This window comes from Dendrobates tinctorius, unplaced genomic scaffold, assembly GCF_039654945.1.
Source record: "Dendrobates tinctorius isolate UK_male_01 unplaced genomic scaffold, ASM3965494v1 ptg000345l, whole genome shotgun sequence".
Lineage (NCBI taxonomy): Eukaryota > Metazoa > Chordata > Amphibia > Anura > Dendrobatidae > Dendrobates > Dendrobates tinctorius.
The window spans coordinates 608021-631615 of record NW_027362011.1 but is presented as its reverse complement, the minus strand read 5'-3'; the positions used below and the strand labels follow the sequence as shown (position 1 = coordinate 631615).

Genomic DNA, 23595 nt, shown 5'->3' with positions numbered 1-23595 from the left:
GGGAAGTTTGGCCAGAAAGACTGGACCTGGTCTTGTAGGGACCATGAGACATTCAGCAGCACAGAAGGGAGAGAAGATTCATCCGATAAGATCTCAGGGATCTAGGAAGCCAACAGCATCATTACCCTCCGCTTTCTGTTACAGGCCCATCATAATACCTTTCTTCAAGTGATTTTGTAACTTGTCAGCACATTCTACGTACGCTATCATTTGGCTTTATAGTTACAGATCTGGGCAGGTAACGGTCAGCGTCTCCTAATGTGAAGGAGAGAATGGCTAATGAAATCAATTATTAAACCTTAAATAAGTCAGTTCAGATATGGTGTACCAAGATGGCGTCTGTGTCTTCAGACACCTTGGAAGGAATCCTTGGAATGCAGAAGCTAAGATACTGGATACAATATATGGAAGTGAAGTTGAAATGGACCTATCATAGACTGACACTGGCTACTCAGAAGATTGTGTGATGCCCATTTCCTGTCTCTTTGTCTTGAGAATAAACTTCAGTTGTGAGCGAGTCTTTGCTGAGAAAGGAGTAGACATCTAACTCTGTGTTCAGTGTGACTCTTTAAGAGCACACTGCCTATATTGGATCAGGTGCAAGCAATCATATAGATCTCTCTTTAAGGTATCACCCACACACTAATCCCAGGGGGTAGGTGGATCCTCCAGGTTGTAAGGTCTATAGAAAAGGGCTTTCAATGCCCAAAGTCATTTGAACAGTTTTGGTGGAGGAGAATGTTGTGATCTAGAGGCAAAATGGTGATCATGGTAATACGGCCGGACTACACCACCGATAAAGCAGCCACAGCCGGTGACTGAGAGGAATCTGTGACTTCTCTGCATTCAGTGGTTACTACTCACCTGGGTAGTCATATGTGGGAATCTCCTCTTTACACCGCTCATCACCCCTCACATATGTCTCTGTAGGATTAATATGGGTCAGATCTTCACCCTGAAACAAATATTGTAAAAGTCACTGACAGATGGAGAAGTCCCATCTATGATCAGCTCTAATCCTGCCATCTCCACCGTTCTCATTACACAAGTATAAAACATATAATACTGGTGGATAAAACAAGACTGAGCACAAGACCTTCACAGCCGTCTACACATCATAGGGGAGATCTCCTGACACCTTCTCTACATCTACCTGATGATCCTGAGGAGCACTGGGATCTTCTTGGTTACAGTCCTGTGGAAGAAGAAGACGAGGACATCTCTCTGGTGTTGTCCTCTTACTGGATAGATCTGGAGGAAACACATACAGGGACTGAATTCATTCTCTACATACAGATAATTATAGGCCGTGTGTATTTAGTCCTGTCTATTACCTGGAGATGTGAGGGGCTGGGGAACCTCCATTATGACGTCCTTGTAGAGATCGCTGTGTCCTTCTAAATACTCCCACTCCTCCATGGAGAAATAGACAGCGACATCCTGACATCTTATAGGAACCTGACATATACAATGATACCGTCATCCCCCCGATCCCTTCATAGTGTTACTGTATAATGTCCCAGTATTCCCAGCAGTGTCACCTCTCCAGTCAGCAGCTCAATCATCTTGTAGGTGAGTTCTAGGATCTTCTGGTCATTGATGTCCTCATGGATCAGGGGGTGAGGTGCAGGCCCCGTGATTGGGCTCAGGGGTCTTCCCCATCCCTCAGACATAGGGTCCTGACAGTGATCACTAGAGGTCTTCTTCACCACTGTGTAATCCTGGTTATGGAGAGACACATTAATAAATCTCACTGCAGACATTTCCAGAGTCCTCACCTCTCCAGTTCTGTCCATCTGTTATTCCCATAGATAAGAATGATGTAATGTGACGTCATCAGAATCTCTCACCTCTCCAGTGAGATGGAAGAGGATCTCTAGGGTGAGGTGTAATATCCTCTCCGCCATCTTGTCTCTGTCCATATCCATCCTTGATGGGTAAATCAGGAAAATTCTCTTTTGTAGAAGATCTTCACTGAGAGGATCCGATATTGAAGAGACCTGAATGAGAAGAAGATGATCCGATGTAACATCATAAGAATCCTGTGTAATAATACAATTACTGGAGATAATAAGGGAAACATATGAGGAGATTTATTATTTTAAAGGGTTTAGTTTTCTTCCCTGACATCTACTAATAAAACCTATATATTTAGGCCACAGACAACAAGCAGTTTCCTCCTCGGAGTCGGCAGCTGAACACGTTCCTCATAGACTCATCTTCCATAACGCTAATTCTCGTCTCATTACCGACACTGGAATCGGCATTAGCAATACTGCAGGAGAGATTCATTACACGCGACATGAGAAATAACTACTTCATGTTGAGGACGACATCTTCATCTTCTACTACAGCTCTAGAGACAGATTTGGCCAGAGTCGGTCACTGCCTCCATCCCCACCGGCCGTCTATATGAAGGTTTCCCATCTTCCCCGCACTGGAATCTTCTATCACGTTAGATCTCAGCTCTGAGTCACACACAGAAGTTTGAGGCTTTTAGAAAAGATTTTTAGCTTCCACAATCAACGTGGACAGAAATGATCTGATCCCAAAGTCTCCATGTACAGTGATTTATGGGGTTTATTTCTGGCCTTAGGCTTTCCTATATTACAAGAAAAACTCCAGAAAAAGCCGAAATTAAAATGTTTCTAAAGAAAAATTGGCTCCAACAATTCTTGTAAGAAGAAAAAATTATGCAAAAAGCAGAAGACACATTTTAGAATTTTTAACATGTTAAACTTTTATTAAAAAGAAATTAATCTGTTTGGGCCCCAGAACATAGATGTACACCGCAGGGACGGCACAGATGAGGCTTCAACAAAACCACTTGCTGCTGTGAAAAGCAAACATGGCATCTAAGAAGGTGTGACAGAGTTTGGCTGAATGCCCCCCGCCCCAAGTACTCAATAGTATGGGGCGGCCTAGTTACTACGATACTTACATGCCTAATAATGGGGTCTGGGCTGCAATGTATGAAGGTCTATTAGGCCGGGCCAGAGGCAGCGTCCAATAAGTTACCTTATAACGCCCCCATACACATTACACTAAAGTTCCATGAAAACACTGATTTCGGGGGGTTTGGCCGAACATATAATGTATTTGGGGGCCTCCCGACAGATGATGTCAGGGCAGAGAAGGATCTGACATCCTGAATTTCAGAGGATAATCCGTTTGTTCTTCCTGTAGATAATCCTCCTCTAGAGGAGTCTGGAGGCGACTCTCTCATACAGACCACAGGAAAGCTGGAATATTTGTGTGTATGGGGGAGTCGGGAGAGATCGCCGTCTGCCAAATGACCATTCAGCCAACTCTGATCTCATGTGTATGGGGCCGTTAGCATTACACTGACAGGCAGTGATGATACACGTCACTACAGGAGTACAGGGCATCACCGGAGCCATCAGAGGCTTGTATGTTGTATGATCGCACTGATCAGAGGGGTTTAAAAAAGGTTTAAAGGGGAAAAATATCACAGTTTCAGCAACAAGAAATATCCATCACTATATGGAAAGCAGAGTCACTGCACAATGTTAGTTACGTCACGTCCATAACTACTTTATTATACTCTATTATCCTGTACACAGTGGAGTAGATAGAAATCACAGATCACACAGCAATAGCTGGAATTGGACCCTCCAACGTAAAGAAAAAAAAATCTATCTATCTATATACACTGTTCAAAAAAATAAAGGGAACACTTAAACAACAGAATATAACTCCAAGTAAATCAAACTTCTGTGAAATCAAACTGTCCACTTATGGAAATTATTGGCAATTATCAAGACACCCTCAATAAAGGAGCGGTTCTGCAGGTGGGGACCACAGACCACATCTCAGTACCAATGCTTTCTGGCTGATATTTTGGTCACTTTTGAATGTTGGTTGTGCTTTCACACTTGTGGTAACATGAGACGGACTCTACAACACACACAAGTGGCTGAGGTAGTACAGCTCATCCAGGATGGCACATCAATGCGAGCTGTGGCAAGAAGGTTTGCTGTGTCTGTCAGCGTAGTGTCCAGAGGCTGGAGGTGCTACCAGGAGACAGGCCGGTACACCAGGAGATGTGGAGGGGGCTATATGAGGGCAACAACCCAGCAGCAGGATCTCTACCTCCGCCTTTATGCAAGGAGGAACAGGAGGAGCACTGCCAGAGACCTGCAAAATGATCTTCAGCAGGCCACAAATGTGCATGTGTCTGCACAAATGGTTAGAAACTGACTCCATTAGGATGGTTTGAGGGCCCGACATCCACAGATGGGGGTTGTACTCACAGCCCAACACCGTACAGGACGCTAGGCATTTGCCACAGAACACCAGGATTGGCAAATTCACCACTGGCGCCCTGTGTTCTTCACAGATGGAAGCAGGTTCACACTGAGCACATGTGACAGACGTGACAGAGTCTGGAGACGCCGTGGAGAGTGATCTGCTGCCTGCAACATCCTTCAGCATGACCGGTTTGGCAGTGGTCAGTAATGGTGTGGGGTGGCATTTCTTTGGAGGGTCACACGATGTTGGGCTGTGAGCACAACCCCCATGGAGACACAATTGTGCCTTTACCTGGAGATAAATTCCCAGTGGGGGCAATTTCCAAAATGCAATAACTTAAGTGGGGAATTCAGCTCTTTTCGCACTTAAGGGATCTGTATACGGAGTCTACAAGCTACAGTGGGGGAAATAAGGATTTGTTACGCTGACAATTTTGGGGAAAAGTCACATTTTTGTGAGGAAAAAAAAGTATAATTGTCATTTTTTCCTTCAACATTGCTTATATTCCTCTCACACTATCCGAATTCAGATATTGTCCTGTCAGAAATGAGAATACAGGGAGCGAAAGGGTTAATAGGACTCACAGGAGGAACCGGCCCAGAAAGCAGAAGATCCAGGAGTGTCTGCCACATATATGACTGCTCTGTGCACACAGGACCTGTGATGAGGTCACAGGAGGGGAGGAGTCAGGGGTCACATGATCAGGGGCCTCAGTGTGTGCAGGACTCAGTGTGCTGGAGCGCTCCCGATAATCAGCTGCGTGTGTCGCGCTGTGTGATAGTCACAGCACCTGCATGGAGGGCGACACATGCAGCTGATTATCGGGAGCGCTCCAGGGATCCGGGGTCCTGATGCAGCTATTCGGTAAGTGATATTAGCCAATAACAACTTCTCCGACGATATTCGCTCATCTCTAGTAATAACAGCTCAAAGAAATTCACCAAACTTTTCATTAAGTTTAATAGTAAGACCCAATGAAATATTGAGCACCAGCGGGACGAAGCATTGACAGCGGCATGTAAAAGTGTGGGCGCCCCTGGTCAAAATGACCGTTATTGTGAGCAGTAGTAAGATGAAGATAAAATGATCTCTTAAAGGCCGAACCTCTAAGATGACACATGGCCTTTGTATTTTAGAGAAAAATAATAATAGAAAAAAAAAAAAAAAAATATATATATATATATAGAGAGAGACTTTTTTACAATTTCATAATTGCAAAAAGGAAAAAGGGGCGATGCAAAATTTTAGGCACCCTTGGAGATTTGTGTACTGAGATCATTTTGATCAAGATTTCACAACTTAATTAGCTTGTTAGGGTTATGGTGAGATCACATGGTGACCAGGAGCTACAGTCTGAGGAAAGGGCTAAAAAGCCTTCACTAGACCCCTGTACAGCTGTATAATGAGGCCCAGGCTTTATAGTGAAGGGACAGGAGTGAGGGCCTGTTCCCAGGAGCTACAGTCTGAGGAAAGGGCTAAAAAGCCTTCACTAGACCCCTGTACAGCTGTATAATGAGGCCTAGGCTTTAAAGTGAAGGGACAGGAGTGAGGGCCTGTTCCCAGGAGCTACAGTCTGAGGAAAGGGTTAAAAAGCCTTCACTAGACCCCTGTACAGCTGTATAATGAGGCCTAGGCTTTAAAGTGAAGGGACAGGAGTGAGGGCCTGTTCCCAGGGGCTACAGTCTGAGAAAAAGCTAAAAAGCCTTCACTAGACCCCTGTACAGCTGTATGATGAGGCCCAGGCTTTATAGTGAAGGGACAGGAGTGAGGGCCTGTTCCCAGGAGCTACAGTCTGAGGAAAGGGCTAAAAAGCCTTCACTAGACCCCTGTACAGCTGTATGATGAGGCCCAGGCTTTATAGTGAAGGGACAGGCGTGAGGGCCTGTTCCCAGGAGCTACAGTCTGAGGAAAGGGCTAAAAAGCCTTCACTAGACCCCTGTACAGCTGTATGTTGAGGCCCAGGTTTTATAGTGAAGGGACAGGAGTGAGGGCCTATTCCCAGGAGATACAGACTGAGGAAAGGGCTAAAAAGCCTTCACTAGACCCCTGTACAGCTGTATAATGAGGCCCAGGCTTTATAGTGAAGGGAAAGGAGTGAGGGTCTGTTCCCAGGAGCTACAGTCTGAGAAAAGGGCTAAAAAGCCTTCACTAGACCCCTGTACAGCTGTATAATGAGGCCCAGGCTTTATAGTGAAGGGACAGGAGTGAGGGCCTGTGCCCAGGAGCTACAGTCTGAGAAAAGGGCTAAAAAGCCTTCACTAGACCCCTGTACAGCTGTATAATGAGGCCCAGGCTTTATAGTGAAGGGACAGGAGTGAGGGCCTGATCCCAGGAGCTACAGTCTGAGGAAAGGGCTAAAAAGCCTTCACTAAACCCCTGTACAGCTGTATAATGAGGCCCAGGCTTTATAGTGAAGGGACAGGAGTGAGGGCCTGTGCCCAGGAGCTACAGTCTGAGGAAAGAGCTAAAAAGCCTTCACTAGACCCCTGTACAGCTGTATAATGAGGCCCAGGCTTTATAGTGAAAGGACAGGAGTGAGGGCCTGTGCCCAGGAGCTACAGTCTGAGGAAAGGGCTAAAAAGCCTTCACTAGACCCCTGTACAGCTGTATAATGAGGCCCAGGCTTTATAGTGAAGGGACAGGAGTGAGGGCCTGATCCCAGCAGCTACAGTCTGAGGAAAGGGCTAAAAAGCCTTCACTAGACCCCTGTACAGCTGTATAATGAGGCCCAGGCTTTATAGTGAAGGGACAGGAGTGAGGGCCTGTGCCCTGGAGCTACAGTCTGAGGAAAGGGCTAAAAAGCCTTCACTAGACCCCTGTACAGCTGTATAATGAGGCCCAGGCTTTATAGTGAAGGGACAGGAGTGAGGGCCTGTTCCCAGGAGCTACAGTCTGAGGAAAGAGCTAAAAAGCCTTCACTAGACCCCTGTACAGCCGTATAATGAGGCCCAGGCTTTATAGTGAAGGGACAGGAGTGAGGGCCTGTTCCCAGGAGCTACAGACTGAGGAAAGGGCTAAAAAGCCTTCACTAGACCCCTGTACAGCTGTATAATGAGGCCCAGGCTTTATAGTGAAGGGACAGGAGTGAGGGCCTGATCCCAGGAGCTACAGTCTGAGGAAAGGGCTGAAAAGCCTTCACTAGACCCCTGTACAGCTGTATAATGAGGCCCAGGCTTTACAGTGAAGGGACAGGAGTGAGGGCCTGATCCCAGGAGCTACAGTCTGAGGAAAGGGCTAAAAAGCCTTCACTAGACCCCTGTACAGCTGTATAATGAGGCCCAGGCTTTATAGTGAAGGGACAGGAGTGAGGGCCTGTGCCCAGGAGCTACAGTCTGAGGAAAGGGCTAAAAAGCCTTCACTAGACCACTGTACAGCTGTATAATGAGACCCAGGCTTTATAGTGAGGGGACAGGAGGGAGAAGAGCCGGACTGCCCATCACTAACCTGCAGAGCCGCACTCCACATATATGGCTGCTCTGTGCACAGGACCTGTGATGAGGTCACAGAAGGGGAGGAGTCAGGGGTCACATGATCTCCGGAGTGAAGATGCTCCATGGAGCCTTCTCCTCAGTCAGTGACATTCCCGCCATTATTCGCCCCTCACTACTGGCACAATTACCCCGCGCCGCCTTCTCTACACAGTGTTATGTGTGGAATGTGACGTGTGGTTTCTCTGGAGGGAAATAGACCCCACACAGGAGGGAATTATCACCAGTTACCGGCCGTCTACTATATGGCGGCATATGATTGTGCTATCGACTCCACTCCAGGAGCTAAAATGCCCAAATCTCGGTTATTTCCCCCCTTCCAGAGTCCGGCTGAGGCCGGGGTCACACTTGGGAGAAACTCGCCCGAGTCTTGCTCCTCAGTGTCCTTGTGGATTAGCCTCTGTAGGGGAAACGACACAGGCTGTCAGGGACAGGGGGCCCCAACATAAATCCAATATTCGTTGTAAGAAAACCCAACCTGATGCCGCCATTCGGGATAACCAATGTTCCGGCAGTCTGTGACAATGTCAGTAATTATATTTTTCTCACTGATTGGTAGATTTGTGGTAATTTTCCTGGATGATATAGTGAGTTACTCGCGTCCTCTGGAGGAGCATGCTGAGCATGTCAGACAAGTTCTCCAGGTTCTACGTGACAACTATTTATTTGGTAACCTGGAGAAATGACAATTTGTTTTTCCAGCAGTTCCAGTTCTCAGGACATGTGGCTTCTGCATTGGGGTCTCAGATGGACCCCGTTACGGTCCCAGCAGTCCCTTCATTGGTTTTATCCAAGTAACCTGAAAGTGTTACAGAGATTTCTTTTAGTCGAGATACTGAGGAACAAACAAGCGAAAAATAGGGTCTTACCTGATAACCAGATGTAATGAGAGTAGGGGAGTATTACACTCACCTGATGGAGCGGCTCCTTTACACCATGCTCAATGCATCAATCAGCTGCTGCAGGACCCGGGGCCAAAGACCGAGCAGAAGAGCTGATCCGGGTATAATGTGTCTGTACCTGCGCTGCTGATGGAGACGATCGGAGATGGAGATTTTCCTTAAAAATGTTTATTCACATAGTTTTTCAAAGTCAACGCGTTTCACAGTCACGCAGGATGTCTTCCTCAGGACGTAACCTGATAGCGGATAAACATGTCAAGCCTGGAACGTTTTATATGCAGTCTTTATAATAATAATAATCTTTTTATTTATATAGCGCCAACATATTACGCAGCGCTTTACAGGTTGCACACGTTATCATCGCTGTCCCCGATGGGGCTCACAATCTAAATTCCCTATCATTATGTCTCTGGAATGAAAAAAGCCAACAAAGCACAAGATGTCAAAGTTCATGAGAAAGTCCGTCACACAAAGATAAATTATAGATCATGAGAAAACAGAACACACTTACATACAATAATTATATTATAAAGCGCCTATGAATGAAGTGAGGTCACCTAAAAGAATGAATAAAGATATACTGTATCTTCTGACTATAAGCCGCACCGGACCATAAGACGCTCCCCAAATATTCAGAAAGATAATAGGGAAAAAGTTAATGTGTCAAATGGGGGTCTGTCCCATAGTCCAAATTCAGTAAACCCGGGGGGGGATCAGCAGCGCTGGTGGAGCCGGGTCACAGGAGGTGTTCGGGGATCCGGCGATGATCTGACTTATCCCAGGCTGGTGCAGCAGGAGCCTCTGTAACATCTGTAATCTCACTGAGGCCATTTGGAGTAAGGGGGTTTAGTTTATAAATCCAGAAGATTTCTTCCCGATGTAGTTGTCCAATGCGATTCTGATCCTGTGGGGGAATCTCCTCTGTGGGGAATATTCTCAGTTTTGTGGAATCTTTCTTGTGTTTGATGGTGCAGTGACGTGAAAGCCCATGTTGGAGAAAACCCTATGGAGTATTGGAACGGTGTGAGTTCAGCCTTTTGTGGAGGGGTTGGGTCGTCCTTCCCACATATAATGTCTGGTATGAGCATATAATCACGTGTGTAACATAACTGGTGGAACATGACATGGGAGTTTTGATCGGGAAAGTTTCACCAGTAGAAATAAGGGTGAATTCAGAGAGACCATGGCAGATCGAGTCACAACAGAGGCAAGTTTTCAGATTGCATGTAATGAGTTTATTCGGGAGACAGGCGATTTTTAGCAAATCTTCCTCCTTTTTTATGTTTCTTGGTGCTAGGACATTTTTCAATGATGGAAGTCTTCAAAATGTCAAAAAGGGATTGCTGGGTAATGATTTTCCCACTCCAGCTGTCTGACATGCTCATGATGCTCCTGCAGAGGACGTGAGTAACTCAATATATCATCCAGGTAAACTACCGCAAATCTACCCATCGGGGAGAAAAAAAATGACATTTTCAAAGACTGCCGGAGCATTGTTTAATCTGAATGGCATCACCAAATTTTCAGTATGACCCTCCGGTGTATTGAATGCGGCCTTCCATTCATCACCATTGTGTATACGTATAAGAGTAATCATAAGGAATAGAAAGAATTGTCACCCAGATCCTTCTTGCAATTTTATTCCATGGTGAAACGTGACATCAAACCATATTAGAGTGCGGCGTGCAGGTAGCAGGGAGCTATACAGAGGAGAGAGCCTGACGGACTACGGCCGTTTCGCACTTGCTTAGCGCTTCTACCGGTCCATGCTTGTCAGGGGGTTACACTACTTCCTCTTAACAAGGGTTAGGGAATGGTTAACTGAGAAGTGCAAAACATTTACAGTGAGTACAGTGAGATGATTAATATAAAAAATGTAAAGAAATATAACATAGATCACAGCCACACAGACATATTCAATGTATCACTGAGGCCAAGGGGAACTTGTGCATCGCAATCCACAATCCATGCTGCTTCTCTTGTTAGTAGTAATCTATTCTGGTCACCGCCTTGTACAGGATAATCAGCGGGCTCAATTCCTGCAGATCTCAGCACATTGGGGTCCGCATTATGGACCTCTCTTATATCATTAATGTCACAGATCCTTTTCCTGTGTAACTGAATGGAAATGTTCTCTGAGCCTGATGTGCCGCGGTCTAATAGTCTGGGCAATATAAGAATCGTCCTGGGCAGTATATGACATAAAGCACTTGCTCTGTGCGGCCCGTGATTAGTTTATCTACCGTCATCGCCCCGATCCTCAGATTTCTCCTGTAAGATGGAGATGACAGAAGGAGCAATCCCCACAATGGAAATGGCCTCTTGGACGTCTTCCATGTAACCAGGTGACTTTATTGTTCTTCTCCTGGAATCTTTCCTGTAGCGATAAGTCATCTAAGTCACCGCTTCTTCTAGAAGCAATCGAGGGTTGTTCTTTGCTGCTACGGCTAAATCTTCATCTCCTCACAAATGCCAATTCCTGTTTATCGCTGATTTTATTACATTCATATTGGGATTAGGTGTAAGAGTAACAATAAACCTTTTATTATCTCGTCCTTTTTTCTGCTCTTCCTCCTGGATCTTGTAACTAGACCCACATGGGTTCCTCCATCGCTCTAGCACAGTGTAATAATGTTGGCGGATAACCTCTGTGTAATAAGTCGTCTGTCAGGTCATTTGCTTGTTGTAGGAAACCTTCTTCTCTACTATTCATTGTTCTCAGCCTCAGATACCGGCTGTATGGTCGGCCTCTGTTAGTATGTTCCAGGTGCGCATTATTAGAATGGAGGGACATATTGGTGGCTGCAGGTTTTTATAGGTGCTGGTTATTATTCTACCATCCACTATTTTATTATTCACATCTGAGAAATCTAAGTTATTCTGTCCAAATTGTGAATAAATCTCATATTAACCTTATTCTCCTCGTTCATATATGTAATGAAATCATTAACCCCTTTCTGTCCCAGCCCACACCAGAAACACATCATCCATGTACCGGTGGTCCGCACGGAGGTGTCAGGTGGGGGTTTTACACAATAAATATATTTATTTCCAAAGTCTGGCAAGAACAAATTAGTGAAACTGCAGCATCCGGCGCCCCCATCGCTGTCCCCGTCATCTGGGTGGACCAGCTGCCCCCAAAAGAGAAGGCCTTATGGGACAATATAACATTCAGGCTTTCCAGGATGAATCCAATATAGTCATCTGATTCAGCAGTTTTTTCCGTAGATTTTTTATTGCTTCCAGTCCTGTGATTTGTGGAATTTGTGCGTACAAGCTCCCGACGTCGATCAAAGCCAATTTATAACCCTCCTGCCAATCTATACCGGACACAATTCTCTATAAATCTCCGGTGTCCTTGATGTGAGCAGGTGCTATTCTCAGTAATGGTCTCAGACACCGGTCTATAAATGTAGATAAAGATTCTGTTACTGATCCGACCCCGCACACTATCGGGCGGCCTGGTGGGGGCGCTGCGTCTTTGTGAACTTTAGGAATATAATACCAATGCGGCTTGTGTGGAAATTCAGGGAAGAGTTTCTCTGATATTTCTTAGACAATCGTCCCTTCTCTATGTGAAATCTCAGAGAAGATCTTAGTTGTTCCTTCTCGTTATTTGTGGGATCAGCGCTTGTTTTTCTCTGTGCTGCTCTCTGATCGCTGTCTTTCTGCTCCTTACTATATTGTCCATTGCTACTAACACTACATTATTGCCTTTATCGGCTTCTCTAATAACAGGATCTTGGCAGTCTTTATCTCCTTCAGTGCTCGCTGTTCTTTTTTGTTACATTATCTGTTGTTTTTGTACAGCACTGCCTGTGTGTCTTTTACCCCTCTGTAAAAAACATAAAAACAATTAACCCGATCAGTAAACACCGGAAATAGGAAACATGTGAGAATGACAAAATTACGTATTTATGGATGGCACAATTCCACAAAAAATGCTGTAACGAGCGATCACAATTGTACTAATAAAAACGTTATCTCGTCCTGCAGAAAATAATCCATCATACAGCTCCACCGGAGGAAAGTAACAATGTTACGGGGCTCGGGAAATGGAGAAACTGCTCCAAAAATGTTTCTTTCCAAACCTCAGATTTTTTTTCTCCACTAAAAGAATAATAAAACCTGGACATGTTCGGTGTTGCCATAATCATAGTGATGAGGAGAATCATATTACACGGTCAATTATACCACAAAATGTACAAAAAAAATTCACAAAAAACAATGTCAGAATTGTTTTTTTCACAATTTCACCGCACTTGGAATTTTTTCCTCATTTTTGAGTACAATATGTGGTAAAATTAAGGGAGTCATTGAAAAGTACAACTCGCCCCGCAAACATCAAGCCCTCATATGTCTATGTGGACAGAGAGATAAAGAGTTATGGCTCTGGGAAGAAGGGAAGGAAAAATAGAAACCAAAAAACGAAAATGGGCCGCAGCATGAAGGGGTTAATTGCGTCTTTCTGCCGCTTACAGGGAAAGTTAGAAATCAGTTGTGTCAGGTCAGTGTTATGTTCATGGCTTCTGATTTAGAGGAGTTGACTATAAAACACATACCTGTGATTCCAGCTTACTCCGTGTCTCTGGCACCGATAGGGTCCTGGTTACCAATAGGGGGCGACTGGGAAAAGATCTGGTCACAATTACAGACTAAATGGATCCGGCCATTAAATCCCTGACATCCCAATGGTGTAGATGACGTTCTCAGCTTCTCCCCTTTCCTATAGGGGGTTTGGTGGAATTCGTTCTCTACACTCTTTATTACATAGAACAGTTTTCTCTGATCTCAATGTGTCTTATTTGTTTCTTATTTCCCCATAATACAACGGTCACAAGATCGCCGATCTGCACGTTACTCTCCGATGGTGATGATCCTCTAGACATCCGGACAGTCAGGAGCATTGGACCCCATCTGTGTCTCCCCACTATTCTAACAATGGACGCTCTCTCCGCCATCATTTCCTCCTCTATACGGTTATTACGGGGAATGACGCTGTGATGACTTCTCTTCTGGGAGAGACACAGATCACATGTGACTAATATTGCAGTGTGAATAGAAACTTATATTTCCGGTATTTTTCTGCCCTTACATTGTGGGTTATGAGGTGTTTGGGGCTTGTTTTTTGTTCCGCCCTTTTCCCTTTGTTTTTATCTTTCCAGTTGGTAATTGGGATTCTAATATAAGCCCATATATCCCGGGAAGTGTCAGGTGCTGGGATCTCATTATATTATTAATAACAATTTCATTCCCGATTATTCCCGTCATTTATTGCTCGTTACATTCTCTCTATAAAATAACAGATTCCTCTTTGTTACACGTCCTAATACTGATCATTTATATCTCTATATTGTAGAGGAAACATTTCTAGGAGTGTATACACTTCACCACAAACACTTCCCATAGATTTTATTATCACTGTTATTAAGCTGCTTTTCTTTTTATATCTTTACCATATCACTGTTTATTCTCTTTTCTTACCCGTTGCACAGTTGCTCTCTCACTGGTCACTTGGTGGGGTCACATTTGGCTCTTTTCACCTGCATTGTTTGTTTCCGGACCCCCCTCACTATCACTTTACCTGACTGATCGCTACCAGGTGGCTCTATGCAGCATTATTCATCTTGGTCTTACCAACAGGTTTTCATCCTGAACCTCCTGCTTCACTGGGGAAGATGTGACCGGGGAACAGCCCCAATTCCTTTAGGAACACCCCCACTTTACCCCAGAATTACTCCCCTAGCCTGGATTAGTGCAGGACCTTGGTGTGTTGGAAACACTTATCCGTACCCTCTGAGGAAGCTGACGTGGCGAAACGCCCGTAAGAGGGAATAGTGGTGAATCTGCCATCTTTCTCTGTACACTCCCGGCATGTCGTCTGTAGGATCTGTAATCTCCATCTCTTGTTAGGATGGTTCCTCCTTTACACTATATGGGCTGTGCTGTATTCCTGGGATATCCCATATAGCACTGGCTGCACTTTATATCTCCTCTCTGTACTCCAGGGATGTAATGCGCTGTCAGCTCTTTATTCTCTCACTATTTATACCCTTTGCTCTGTGTCCTCTCATTATATAAGCTATTCATCTATAAGTGCACAGGATCTATTCCCCTTATACACTGATATCCAGTGATAGATCTACAATCCGGTTACATATATCTATGTATGGATTTATCTTACACTCAATAAATATGGTGCACTTATCTCATCTCCACCTTGATAGTGACGCTCTCTTAGGATACGTTACTCTATGATGGCACTTCTGCACATGGCCACTAGATGGAGCTACAACATTTGACATTTGCCTGAATTTTTATCTCTACACATGATTTACACAAATTATATTTTCTTGTGGTAACTCTATACTATTTACCATTAGAAGCTGTGTATTTCTGTAATTATTTCTATGTATACATGATTGATTACCACTTCTGTCTCTGTAGAAACAATCCCCTGTAACCCCTTTCTGACATCGGGTGTAAATGTACTTCCTCCCTTTGATGCGGGCTCCGGCAGTGAGCTCACATCCTTTCCGCAACATGTCAGCTGTATTGCACATCTGCCATTTGCCCCTAACAGCCTCTGACAGCGGCATTTAATGCGCACTTCCAGCAAGCACCGGAAATCCCGCCCATCAGTGACCACGTCACATAATCATGGGTCACCGATGGGTTGGCATGAGAACCAGAGGTCTCCAGCAGACCTCTATGCTTGTCACTGCCGGAATGCTGTGAGCGCCGCCCGCTAGACAAAACCACATGGACCAGGGATCATCCTGCCGAACTCCAACTCTCCTTTTAACATGGGCAAAACACTACTCAGACAACACAGGGTGAGGGTAACACAGTGTGGGCAATGCTTTATTGTACCACAAAACAGGCAGATAACACATAGAACAGTCCCAGCACAGGACCCAAGATGGGGCACATTACAGAGTCTCACCCTCCACTGACCCGCCGGGATAATAGCTGCTGTGACTTCATATATTCCAGGGTCACTACCCAGCTGTGGCACGCACACAGAGAGGAGGTAATGACAAGTGTAGGAAGATGACAGTCCATACAAGGCCAGTAGATCCGAGGATCACAGCCTGGCTTCATCTTCCAGGGTCGACTACTCCACCTGTGGCACGCACACAGAGATGAGGTACCAATAAGTGTAGGAAGATGACAGTCCATTGAGTCTATACAAGGTACAAGGCCAGTTGATCCGAGAATCACAATCTGGCTTTTCCAAACGTATCCATGGTTCGGTGATGGTCAATGGAGCAGATCTGTATTCTTCCAACCGATGCTGAAAACCCCTAGGTTGTTTCCTATAGAATGATAGATCAGTGTCCCTTGTGATGATGTTGTGGCTGCTGTCCTGTCTCTTGTGCTTTGGATGTATAGATGTCTTGGCAGAATCTCTCTGGCTGTTTCTCTCTCTGTCTCTTTATACAGAGGCATGTAACCTATTTTTAGACTTAACAAGTGTCCCTCATTCAGTATTTACATAAAGGGTAAGAATGGAGATGAGATTATTATAGCATTACTTGATTATTTAAACTATTTACATAGTTTTTCCCTTTCTGCTTTAGAAGTCAACAAACTGACTCCATAACACAATGTATAATTAGCATATCAGCAAACATCACCAGTGATCAAGGATAAGCGCACAATAAAAGTCAATATTACTGACTTACACAAACAAGTCTGTTTTCTTGACCAACTAGAAATCAACACTTAAATTTAAAGCCAACATACAGATAACATTCTATTATTCTTCATTTGCTAAAAAATAGTCATCTGGTTAATTAAGATACAATGCTGTATGTCTTCACAATGCCAAAAGTAAAAAAAAAAATGTTTTAAAAAATATAAAAAAATATAAAAGTTCAAGTCACCCCCTTTCAAAATAAAACGGTGAAAAATCAGACAAACACATATTTGTTATAGCCATATTCAGAATATATCAATATAAAAAAGAATTAACCTGATCACTAAATGGCGTAATGAGAAAGAATTTCAAAACGCCAGAATCACTTTTTTTGGTCGCTGCACCAGTGCATTAAAATGCAATAAAGGATGACCAAAAGATCGTATCTGCACCAAAATGGTATCCATTAAAATCATCAGCTCGGCACACAAAAAATAGTCTTTCACCCGATCCGAGATCATGAAAAATGGAGACGTGACGGGTATCGGAAAATGGTGCAATTCTTTTATACTTTACCTAATAAAGAGGAGTTATTTTTACTGATACAGCGGGTATGGAAAGTATTCAGACCCCTTTATATTTTTCACTCTTTATTTCATTGCAACCGTTTGGTAAATTCAAATTCATACTATCTATTCCTGACACTGGAGTGGCTTATAAACTTCCAAAGTATATAATTTGGTGTTTGGGATCTGCCAATATGTGGCTAGTTTTCTGTTTCGGATAACATGATTCATGATTTTAGTTTTTTTTTTCTCATTTAGTCTCTCTTAAATATAGGTCAATATTAAATAGTCTCTTAATGAGTCGCCTTTGGTGAGGACGATGAAACCCATAGAAATGAGAGTGAGTGTGTATATGTCACCTCACCCTATATACTGAGATGTGGGGTATATGTTTTTTCTATTAGTCACTTTCCGACTAACCTTCAGGGGGTGAATTATGGGTATAGTTTTACATTTGCAATAAGGTTTAGTTTTATCCTTTCGTCAGCAAACATGAGGAATGACAAGAGACAACCCATTTAAGAAGGTGCAATTTTGGTTAAAACTATTCTAACATTATAACATTATGAACATAAAAAAGGCTTCTCTCCTGTGTGGATTCTCTGGTGCTTAACACAATCTGATTTATTGCTAAAACATTTCCCACATTCTGAACATGAAAAAGGCTTCTCCCCTGTGTGAGTTCTCTTGTGGGTAAGAAAATGTGAATTCTGTCTAAAACATTTCCCACATTCTAAACATGAAAAAGGCTTCTCCCCTGTGTGAGTTCTCTGGTGCTTAACAAAATCTGATTTAGTGTTAAAACATTTCCCACATTCTGAACAGGAAAAAGGCTTCTCTCCTGTGTGAGTTCTCTGGTGGGTAACAAAATTTGATTTATGTTCAAAACATTTCCCACATTCTGAACAGGAAAAGGAAAAGGGCATCTCCCCTGTGTGTGCTCTCTGGTGTCTATCAAGAACCGATTTCAGATTAAAACATTTCCCACATTCTGAACAGGAAAAAGGCTTCTCTCCTGTGTGGATTCTCTGGTGCTTAACACAATCAGATTTATTATTAAAACATTTCCCACATTCTGAACAGGAAAAAGGCTTCTCCCCTGTGTGAGTTCTCTGGTGAATAACAAAATTTGATTTCTGTGCAAAATTTTTCCCACATTCTGAACAGGAAAAAGGCTTCTCCCCTGTGTGAATTCTCTGGTGAGTAACAAAATGCGACTTCGATGCAAAATATTTCTCACATTCTGAACATGAAAATGGCTTCTTTGCTTTAGGAGCAGTTTGTTTTTTAATGCCTCTTTTGTGACTTTGATTCTCCTTAGTAGTCAGTAATGAATCAGAAGATGGGACCTGTTTCATAGGATCAGATGACAGATCTTTGCTGTGAATGGATGATGATATATCTGTAGTAATAGCAATCACTTCAGTTGTGTCTTGTAGGATCTCAAGATCATCAGATTTAAAAGTTGAAGATGTCAGCTGTCCCTCTGATCTCCTGGTACAGTCCTCTGCTAAGATAAAAAAAAACTTTTTTAAGATAAAATATCCCTGAGTTTTTTATATTTTTGAACGTTTCTACTTATACCGCGCATAAAAATGGCAAGCTATGTATAAAACTTTAATTTTTTACCAAGACAATGACAGTTCACAGTCTAATAGAAAACCTTGTTGGATGAACCAGTAGTGTGTGGTGTTCAACTGTTTGTTCATTCTGCCCCCCAAATATCGAATATAAAGAAACCAATCAATGTTATGTAGGCGAAAATAATACCAATTCTCATCTCACAAAAAACAAGTCCCCACTCAGGTCCATCATCTGTCAATGGAAAAACAGAGGTTCCCGCACTATTAGTGGCTCAAAGGCTGCTGAAAAGCAACAAGGTTTCTATAAACCAATCCAGCAAAATCCGCTCTCACTTCGGAGTCTTGCAGTGTGCGCAAACAACATTTAGGATCCCTGTATTTAGCAATATTATAATGAGAAGAATCCACTTAATTTGCGGTGTGTCTCTCCTGGAGCACAATCTGGGCACTATGTGCTGGGTAATAAAATGGCAAATGTGTAATTTTCACTCTCCAACATCCACTGCGTGTTAATTTCCAGAAAGTGGCTGTGGAGTCACAATATTCACTCCTCCTAAGGATTATAACCCTCAGTGAATTAATTTATAAAATGGAATCACTTTATGGGGATTTCTACTATTCTGGTTTTCTGGCATTTAGTTATATTAGGGCTTCTGCATATGGTGTGTCCAATCTCATCTGGGATCTGTTCCTGCTGTCCAGCTGGAGTAATCTGCTCCCTACTTCAGCCAATTGGAAAGTACCACACCCTACTAAAGCGCAAAGCACATGGCCGGAATCTGCCAGATACAGCGCTGTTCTCCTCTGGTTCAGTCCTCTGTGCTCAGCTTGCGGCTTGTGTATTTGTTCCCTGCTGTGACCGTGGCCCGTTTACTGACTACTCTTGTGTCTTCTGATTCTGCATTCTGTCCTTCTGGGTCTGACCCAGCTACCTGACTATTCTTCTTGCCATCTAACACCACAGAATAGCAGGTAACACCATGGTCCAAGCCATGGTCCATGGTTCGTTCAACTGGACACCATGACCCCTAATGGACTCAATGAAGTTTTGAGCTTGGCCCCATTCCTATAGTCTTTGGGGATTTAACAATTATGCATCAATTGGTCCCGGATATTATTTTCTTTTTTGTTAATGGATTCCCAATGGGATGATTTGCATTATTCTCTTTATAGTATATTCCATATGGATATATGGGTATGTTTATAGGCATATAATATATAGGTAATGAGAATTCCTCCTGTCCTTTTTCCTCCACAGGTCTATATCACACTCCCTCCTTTTTTCTGGCAGTGTGTTGTTTTTATATTGTTTTTAATTTTTACTCTTTATTTTCACTAATCTTTTCTTGTATGTCAATAGTTTATAGTTAGTGACCTTGAGGACACCATATGTCTCCTTGGACCCTCACCCTGTACCATATCTATGTGAACCGCATCCAGCAGTCTCTACAGTTGTGGGAATCATGACCATATATTGTATTCTATGTATTTTATGTGCTTAGTATGTGAGATTTTTTCACTGTTTATGTCATATACGATGTACATTTATATATATGTGATGACTTTTTTTACGGTCATGACCCGCTTAGGATTATTGTCTGCATGGACCTTAGGGTTCTTCCCATGTATGGGATATAATTATGAGCATATTATATCAAACATGTGAATCGGATCTAGTGGCCTTTATAGTTGTATGTGTCATGACCATATATTCGTTTTATGCATTTGATGTATTTAATATATGAGATTCTTTATCGCCTAGGCTATATGTGATGTATATCCATGTATGTATGTGATGATTGTTATGTATGGCCATGACCCCTTTAAAAATCATTCATCTTCCCGGTATGGATTTTTGGGATTTCCATTTACCCTATATATGGGATACAATTATGGGCGGCTGTGCGCATCTCTCTGCGGTGGTAATTGTGCTGCTGACAGATGGGCGTCTTTATGTTGTACACGGGCGCCTTGGTCTTTTGACCGGTGTCCTGTGTTCAGCATGACGCCTGTTCTGTGTAGCGGTGCTTGCCGACCTCAGAGCGCATGCGCCGATGAGGCCGTGCTGATTGGTTGATCCCGGTCACGTGACAGCGGTCACAGGGTATATGAAGGTCCTGTGGAGATATGGTTACTATCTCCTTGATAAAGCGGCCTTTCTGCGCCGCGAAACGCGCATCGGGGGTCACTGCCAGACGCTTCCCCTCTTCCTCCTGCATCCTCTGGTAAGATTTTGATCTGACATTTATTTCTGTCTTTCATTGGTGGTCGCCCTTGTTTATGTCCAGATTCAATGCACCCTAAGGACATTATATGTCTCTCCTCCTTACTTTTTGAGCTTTGCACAGGGGATTTACTTGAAGTAATCTGGGCCATATGGCCATTGATTTTTGTAGGGAGGTATTATATTTTGGGCTTCCACTTTATAGGCATGATGTCTAAAATACATATATGAGGACATTATTTCCATCTTGGATGGACGAGGGGATGGTCTGGTATGTGTTCATCTGCTTTATATTGGCACCTCATCATGATTTTGTGCACTTCTTTGTACGATATTTAACAAAAATTAATAATATTTTTGCAATCATTGTTTTGCTCCCTTTTTTCTCCGGTGTTTCCATGTTTATAGGAGCTGATGTGGCTTGTGCCTAGGGTGAACAAATTGTTTTGGTATCATCCATAGGCATTTTAGCATTTTACATGGGATTCTTGTTATTAATCCCAGGGGGTAGGTGGATCCTCCAGGTTGTAAGTTCTATAGAAAAGGGCTTTCAATGCCCAAAGTCATTTGAACAGTTTTGGGTGGAGGAGAATGTTGTGGTCTAGAGGCAAAATGGTGATCATGGTAATACGGCCAGACTACACCACCGATAAAGCAGCCACAGCCGGTGACTGAGAGGAATCTGTGACTTCTCTGCATTCAGTGGTTACTACTCACCTGGGTAGTCATATGTGGGAATCTCCTCTTTACACCACTCATCATCTCTCACATATGTCTCTGTAGTATTAATATGGGTCAGATCTTCACCCTGAAACAAATATTTGGAGAAGTCCCATCTATGATCAGCTCTAATCCTGCCATCTCCACCGTTCTCATTACACAAGTATAAAACATATAATACTGGTGGATAAAACAAGACTGAGCACAAGACCTTCACAGCCGTCTACACATCATAGGGGAGATCTCCTGACACCTTCTCTCCATCTACCTGATGATCCTGAGGAACACTGGGATCTTCTTGGTTAAAGTCCTGTGGAAGAAGAGGACGGGGACATCTCTCTGGTGTTGTCCTCTTACTGGATAGATCTGGAGGAAACACATACAGGGACTGAATTCATTCTCTACATACAGATAATTATAGGCCGTGTGTATTTAGTCCTGTCTATTACCTGGTGATGTGAGGGGCTGGGGAACCTCCATTATGATGTTCTTGTACAGATCTCTGTGTCCTTCTAAATACCCCCACTCCTCCATGGAGAAATAGACAGCGACATCCTGACACCTTATAGGAACCTGACACATACAATGATACCGTCATCCCCCCGATCCCTTCATAGTGTTACTGTATAATGTCCCAGCATTCCCAGCAGTGTCACCTCTCCAGTCAGCAGCTCAATCATCTTGTAGATGAGTTCTAGGATCTTCTGGTCATTGATATCCTCATGGATCAGGGGGTGAGGTGGAGGCCCCGTGATTGGGCTCAGGGGTCTTCCCCATCCCTCAGACACAGGGTCCTGACAGCGATCACTAGAGGTCTTCTTCACCACTGTGTAATCCTGGTTATGGAGAGACACATTAATAAATCTCACTACAGACATTTCCAGAGTCCTCACCTCTCCAGTTCTGTCCATCTGTTATTCCCATAGATAAGAATGATGTAATGTGACGTCATCAGAATCTCTCACCTCTCCAGTGAGACGGAAGAGGATCTCTAGGGTGAGGTGTAACATCCTCTCCGCCATCTTGTCTCTGTCCATATCCATCCTTGATGGGTAAATCAGGAAAATTCTCTTTTGTAGAAGATCTTCACTGAGAGGATCCGATATTGTAGACACCTGAATGAGAAGATGATCCGATGTAACATCATAAGAATCCTGTGTAATAATACAATTACTGGAGAGAATAAGGGAAACATATGAGGAGATTTATTATCTTACAGGGTTTAGTTTTCTTCCCTGACATCTAATAAAACCTATATATTTAGGCCACAGACAACAAGCAGTTTCCTCCTCGGAGTCGGCAGCTGAACACGTTCCTCATAGACTCATCTTCCATAACGCTAATTCTCGTCTCATTACCGACACTGGAATCGGCATTAGCAATACTGCAGGAGATATTCATTACATGCGACATGAGAAATAACTCCTTCATGATGAGGACGACATCTTCATCTTCTACTGCGGCTCTAGAGACAGATTTGGCCAGAGTCGGTCACTGCCTCCATCCCCACCGGCCGTCTATATGAAGGTTTCCCGTCTTCCCCGCACTGGAATCTTCTCTCACGTTAGATCTCAGCTCTGAGTCACACACAGAAGTTTGAAGCTTTTAGAAAAGATTTTTAGTTTCCACAAACACAACGGACAGAAATGATCTGATCCCAAAGTCTCCATGTACAGTGATTTATGGGGATTATTTCTGGCCTTAGACTTTCCTATATTACAAGAAAAACTCCAGAAAAAGCCGATATTAAAATGTTTCTAAAGAAAATTGGCTCCAACAATTCTTGTAAGAAGAAAGAAAATATACAAAAAGCAGAAGACACATTTTATAATTTTTAACATGTTGAACATTTATTAAAAAGAAATGAATCTTTTTGGTCCCCAGAACATAGATGTACACCGCAGGGACAGCACAGAGGAGGCTTCAACAAAAACCCGGACAGTTTAACCACTTGCTGCTGTGAAAAGCAAACATGACATCTAAGAAGGTGTGACAGAGTTTGGCTGAATGCCCCCCGCCCCCAAGTACTCGATAGTATGGGGCGGCCTAGTTACTCCGATACTTACATGCCTAATAATGGGGTCTGGGCAGCAATGTATGAAGGTCTATTAGGCCGGGCCAGAGGCAGCGTCCAATAAGTTACCTTATAACGCCCCCATACACATTACACTAAAGTTCCATGAAAGCACTGATTTCGG

At 43.4% G+C, this 23595-nt stretch overlaps 1 protein-coding gene and 1 pseudogene across 1 annotated transcript in view; one reads left to right on the top strand and one right to left on the bottom strand.

The window, feature by feature from the left end:
- Window positions 1-23595, top strand: part of LOC141074981 (oocyte zinc finger protein XlCOF8.4-like) — a 287451-nt gene that overhangs the window by 240644 nt on the left and 23212 nt on the right. The window lies entirely within an intron of this gene.
- Window positions 16557-23595, bottom strand: part of LOC141074976 (uncharacterized) — a 268806-nt pseudogene continuing 261767 nt past the window's right edge.